Here is a 6,958-nt window from a genome sequence, read left to right as displayed (position 1 = left end):
CTGTTGTAATACAAAACATTTAATCCAGGAGCCTGCCATTTGTGCAAGGTAATCACTAGTCACTGAATGAAGATGATAGGACCAAGAGCATGTGGCCGAGTGAAAAACTGATAATCTTAGGAAGATAGGCTCAATGAATTGATAGTGATGGGGGATAAAGGGGCACAATAGATTATTACAATTGGGATTAATGGGAAAGTAATCAAGCAATTTATTGATGCATTCATGAGGATAACAACTAAATCCAATACATAATTTACATGATGAATTTTATCTATAGTTTTTGACGCACATATTTAGTCCTTTTGTCGCTAAACTAAACTTATTGGTTTTCATTTTAACTGAATAAGCAGGTTCATAAAGCACAAAATATTGCCTCAAAGAGAGGGAGGCTCTTGACTGAAGACTCTTTGTAGCAAGAGGAGAGGGGGATCAGGAAGGGAGGCATTTTCCTGACATTGCCCTGAGTACGCTAATTGATTATGCAATTTGTTAATTTATTTTATTATTCTCTCTAATTTCATATTTCATGAATTTTTTGGATTATTTCACTTTGCTTATTTGACTCCTTCAGTTTCCCTCCCACATTATAGTCTTCATTCGATATCCATCATGAATGATTTCTTATTGAGACTAAGCCTAGTCTTTATACCTTAACCTCATTATGCAACCCATCTTGTAGGACAAGGGTGTCATAGTGTTCATTTACTTTGCCTTATTGAAGGTGTCTCGAAGTTGTGATAAGCCACAAAGAGTTCTAAGGGAAATCTTTGTGTGAATATACTTCATTTAATGTTTTCAAGTGGAAAGAATTACAATTACACAACCTAATCATGTGGTAGCTGTCGCATTGTGCTACCACAGCCACCGAATTGGCCACAACTTTGGTTGTCTTTGATGTAAGGATGACGCATGCATGAGGAGTCGAACTTCAATGGGTCATAACTTTTGACCCGGATATTAGAATGAAGTATGGTCGGTTGCTAATCGAAGCTCTTTTAAAGATCTTTATTCGATATCAGATAAAATCCATATCGATCCACTTTTGGGCCCATCCGACATCGTTTAGTGTTTCATCCATGACTCTAAATTTATTATTTTTTTACTATTTATTGTAATTTTTTATTTTTAAAATTTTGGGTATTTTTGATTTTTTTCAAGTTAGGTTTTGGTTTACATATGCATGTTTAGTCGATTTTGGTCAGTTTTGATTATTGACTAAAAATTTCCCTTTTCGACAAAAACCTTAGAGACACCTATTTATGTGTTTTAAACCCCACATTCTATCATTTGTTTTGTTTATATGTTGTTCTAGCTTTCCATACACAAAAGTTATCTATATCACCTTAGGGATTGCTTTTTTACATTCTAGTAACTTTGTTAAAATATTGGAATCATAACCAACTATTCTTGTTTAAAAAGTTAGATGTTTTTTCTAATTTTTAAGATTTTGTTTGTACCTTTATTAGCTTGTTTGGTTGTCTAATTTTGAAGTTTACTTAGTTTAGTGCCTTATAAATAGAAACATTAGCCTGTATATTTTTTAAAAATGTAGAAAATATGTCTACAAATCGTAATTGGATGTGGCATTAAAAAGATGATAAAGGTTATCTTCATCATGAGTTTATTGAAGGGGTCAAAGGATTCTTGAAGTTTGCTTATAAACATTCGACATGTGTTAGTAATAATAAAATAAGATGTCCATACAACAAGTGTCATAATAGAAAATTTTTAAAGGAAAATGATGTGCGTTATCACCTCGACAAAAATGGATTCACTCGTGGCTATGAGCAATGGTATGCACATGGTGAACCATTAAAGAAAACTAATGATTGTGAAAGAGTTCATAATAATGATGATGCATATAGGCAACATGATACAACGCCTGGGCTTGATAACTTACCAAATGAAATATAGGTGTGTTAATTTTATCTTGATATTGTATTCGTTAAATAATTACTTATATTGTGTGTATTTATTTGTCATAGGATGAGGAGGAAAGATAAATTTCAGATAATAACATGATCAATGATGCAAGATACGAAGAAGGTATTTCATCGGTAATTCGACAAAGAGGATCTAATTAAGGGTCTCATATTCCAACGAATTTTAATGAACAAACTAAAATAAATGTGGTTATAAATAAATAAGTCATATGACCTTTTAAATTTAATAAGATTTGATACTTTTGTATTAAATTATTTGTCTTGTTATAATATTCTTAATTTTGTTATATTTAGATTTGTTGAAAATAAGGTTCCTCGTGATATTACAAATGATATCAAAGGAGTGATTAAAGGAACGTGGCCAACGTGGAAAAAGGTGCCTACTTATGTTAAAAATTTGCTTTGGAAAAATTTTAAGGTAAGCATAATATATTTTCGTTGAGTCATCATATTCTTTGTCATTTTTCTATTTTTGTAATATTTGTATGATATTATAGTCGTAAACATGTTAAGTTAGATTAAAAATGTAAAGGCGCAACTAAAGTAGTGAGTTAGCTTTACAATGTAATTGAATGTGTTTTCTAACAATGAAAACTAGTTGTCACTTATTGGGAGAAGAATAATAAGATATGACCTTAAAATATATTAAAAAAGAATAACATATGATGCTTGTTAGTAATTCATCTAGTTATTATTGTATTATGAGAAAATAGATGATATTATTAATTTTCTTTTATATTTCTTCGATTGATATGCTTATTACTTATTCAATTTGACACAGTTAAGATATGATTGGGAGAATTTGATAGACAAAGAAATGAAAAAGGTATGGAATGAAAATGAAAGTGAGAGATACAGGGCATCCATTCATTTGGCTAAGAAAGTAGCATTATCATCCACACAAGAAGATTTAGGAAGAGAACCAGACATATTAGATATGATAGGTAGGGGACCTGACTGGATGGAAGCTAATATATGGAATGATTTGGTTAAAAATCATTGGAATAAAGAAGATCACAAGATCAAATGTGAAATTGCACGTAAGAATAAAATGACAGTGAATGATGGGTCTACTATCAAACATATTGGCGGTTCCATTTCTTTTGGAGCACACTGTGAGAGAATGGTAAACCTCCTTTTTTAACATGTTTATCCTAATAATTCATACATCTCATAAATTTATTCAAAATTTATATTTATATATAAATTCAATATATCTCATTTGTTCTATTTATATTAACATATATTATGTATAATTGCAGAAAAAGGAATTGAGATGAGATGTGGACGAATTTGAGGTTTTTGAACGAATGCATAAAAGAAAGCAAGTTACTGAAGATTGTGGATAACAAATCGGCTCGAGTTAGTGTAAGTCAACAAAATTAATTATCCATTAATTTTTCATTATCTTGTATTAATTTATACTTGTTTATTTTTATATTTATTAAACTAATGTAAGCTATTATAATATAGACAGGAACAATACAAAGTGAGATAAAATGCTGATGATCACTCTACTCAGTCATCATTCAATCTCAAATCATAGTGTGAGGTGGTGGGCGATCTATGTAAGGGGAGGGGTATATAGATTTGGACGCAATCAACACTTTAGAAGATCATACAATGGAAGTTCCAATAAAATGTGCTCCAATGAGAAGAATAAAGAATTATCTCAAGAAATTGAAGATATGCGTGCTACTAGCAAGAGGATGAAAGAAGAAATTATTGAAAGCAAAAATAAATTGGAACTCATTATCAAAGAAAATAGATAGAGAGAAGAAAAACTTATCGAAGAAGGTAGGCAAAGAGAAGAAAATCTCAAAGAAATGGTTTGTAAAATGATTCAAGAGGCAAGATATACAAATCATTTATATCTAGGAGGATCTGGTCCTCGTGAACGTCATGATAAATGAAATAAAGATTAAATTATTATATCTTTGCTTAATGGTTAAATATAATTAGATGATGTGAATATTTATTTATTTCAATGTTAATAGTATGATATTTTTGCATTAGAAAGTAATTGTTTTAAATATTTTTAATTTGCTTGATATGTGTGATTGTTTCTGTAAAGTGTAAAGTATTATGTAGATGAAAATTATAAAAATAAAATATAGTTTAAATTAAAAAATAAAATTATATATAGATTTATAAATAAAATTATAAACAGATTTGATATGTTATTTAAGACAGATTAATGATGGATTTAAAATAAAATTTGAGACAAAATTGTTGGTGCAAGATGCACTAAGATCTTGCCTAGAGTTTCGATGTTTGACAATACACCTAGGTCTGGTCAGTTTGACCAAGGGTTGATCCAAACAGGACTTGATGTTTGGATGTGTGGAAGTGAGTGAGAAAGATCTAGTCGGTTAGACTAGACAATGGAAGTCCTGGTGAGTGAAGCTGGGCAAGGGAAAGTCCTAGTTGTAGGCTAGGCAAAGGGAAAGTCCTGGTTTGGAGGATCAGGCAGAAGTCTTGGCAGAGTCAACGTGCACCAGGCAAGATCCGGACTTGGGTAGTTGCGGATGAAATGGACTTGGTCAGGAGGACCAAGTTGCAGAGAAGAATGGACTGATCAGGAGGATCAGTTGCGTTCAAGTCCTGGGGGGCAACGACAGAGCCGAGCACAAGTCCAACAAGTCTGGGTGACTTGGTTGGCACAAATTCTCCAGAATGGAGTGGGTTAGATTAACCCAGGATTTCGGGAGAAATCCGAAGTTAGACTCACAAGGTAAAGTTAGGTTTGCTTCTTTGTATGCATGCTGATTTTTTCAGGAACTATAATACAGGCTGAACTTCAAAAGGCCATAACTTTTGACTCGGGTCTCAGAACGAGGCAAACTCAGATGCGTTGGAAAGCTCTTTCAGAGATCTACAAAATTGGTGTTTTGAGTTTTTTCGGATTCCGGCTGGAGTCGACTCAGAATGCCACTTGAGTCGACTCGGAGGGCTGGAGTCGACCCAGAAGCCCATTTGAGTCGACTCGGGCAACAGATAACGTCCAGAATGAAGTTTTATCCACCACATAAGCTGGAGTCGACTCAGGGCTTGCTGGAGTCGACTCAGGAGGTCTATATAAGGCTGTGAACGTGCAGAAGCAACCCAATTCAAGCCAGAAACCTCCCAAATCATTCTGGAATGCTGTGAAACGAAAAAGAGGCCAGACGCTTGCAACCGGGGAAGATCCAGGAGGAGTACGTGGTGCTCGGACTTCCGGATCGGCGGCAAATTGCTTGGTTATTTCTTTCTTAATTATTCCTGTTATTATTGTGCATTGTTTATTGGACTGTAAGACGGGTTTCTCCGCCTCCGAACAACTTCGGAAAGGAGACCACTAGTGGACGGGCGCCTCCCGTGATTAGGCCTTGGACGTACTAACCCTGGGGGGTTAGGAACCAAGTAAAAATCCCGCGTGTCCCCCTGCTGTGTTATTTAATATTTCCGCTGCTTAGTTTGTACAGTCAACGAACGAAATCAAAAAAGCGACACGCGCTATTCACCCCCCCCTCTAGCGCGTACACGATCCTACAAAAATTTATATACAAAATTATAAACAAAATTATATATGGATTTATAAATAGATTTAAATTATAGTTATTATGTAATTTGAGACAAACTAATGACGGATTCAAAACAAAATTTGAGATAGAATTTATATACAGAATTATAAATAGAATTATATATGGATTTATAAATAGATTTATAAATAGATTTAAATTATATTTATTATGTAATTTGAAATAGACTAATGACGAATTCAAAACAAAATTAGAAACGGAATATGTATTTGAAATGAATTTCATTTGATCAAATTAAAAACATATTTATAGACAGTTATTCAATCCATTTTTGAAATTCGAGACGGAATATATCTGTTTCAAGTTTAGCCACGAGGCTTTCACTAATAGATTTTTGAGACGGAATTTTTTGTCTCAAACATTTTTTATAGATGAAAAAAGAACTTTCAGAGATGGAAAATTTCATCTCTGAAGCCCTGTTTTCTTGTAGTGTTTATTGCATACCCAGTGATCGACTTTATAGTCCACCTTGTTATAGGTGACGTTTGTTGATATTAAAGTACACAACTCCTAATGTAGGGAACCATAGTGACTTCATGTCTAAGGACTATTAGTCACTATGAGAATATTTATGACACTCATATAACAATTCATGTGTCAACTTCTCATGGGGGGTCACTTCAGTACATATTCTCTGATATATAATTATGTGTCAACTTGATATCTTATATTCATGACTTATAAAATTAAATCATCAGTTGACCTACATGATAGTCTCAACACATCAATATTACCCTTGATAGTAAAGCTTGACTAGGAATAGTTAAAAATAGTGTTTTATATATATGTCTACAGCCTCCCACTATCAATTCAACTAATTGATACCTTGTAGACTAGAACCTACTACCCTAGGACATTATTATACTTATTCATCTGACACAGATCTAAAGTAAATATAATAACTATAAATTTTATTTTTATTAATGAAATATGATATAAAAGTTTCTTTGTCAATCATCTTATAATTGACTTTAGGGTTAACACTAACAATCTCTCACTAGCACTAGTGTCAATCACTGAAATATCTAATACTCAATGACCTAGTGTGACCATAATATTTCCTTTGTGTCAAAGTCTTGGTCAAAGGATTTGCAATGTCAGTATCAGTCAATACTCTGCATATCCTCACATCTCCTCTATCGATGATCTCTCGAATGAGATGGAACCGCCGTAGTATGTGTTTGGATCGTTGATGAGAGTGAGGTTCCTTAGCATGTGCAATTGCCCTATTATTCTCACAATAGAGGTCTATTGGGTTCACTATGCTAGGAACTACACCAAGCTTTGTAATAAATTTTCTGATCTAAACAATCTCTTTGCTACACCAGAAGCAGCAATATACTCGACCTCTATAGTAGAATCAGCAACTGTGTCTTATTTTGAATTCTTCCATCTCATAACACTACCATTTAAGCAAAATACATACCCTGA

The 6,958-nt window shown here is 33.1% G+C and overlaps 1 pseudogene; it reads left to right on the top strand.

The window, feature by feature from the left end:
- The first annotated feature begins 2,028 nt into the window (after positions 1–2,028).
- LOC141827275 (uncharacterized) lies at positions 2,029–3,718 on the top strand (annotated as a pseudogene).
- The last annotated feature ends 3,240 nt before the right edge of the window (positions 3,719–6,958 follow it).

The sequence above is a fragment of the Curcuma longa genome, chromosome 4, assembly GCF_044706935.1.
Source record: "Curcuma longa cultivar G26 ecotype Majalengka, Jawa Barat chromosome 4, ITB_CL_G26_1.1, whole genome shotgun sequence".
Taxonomy (NCBI): domain Eukaryota; kingdom Viridiplantae; phylum Streptophyta; class Magnoliopsida; order Zingiberales; family Zingiberaceae; genus Curcuma; species Curcuma longa.
This window is presented reverse-complemented; position numbering and strand designations above follow the sequence as displayed.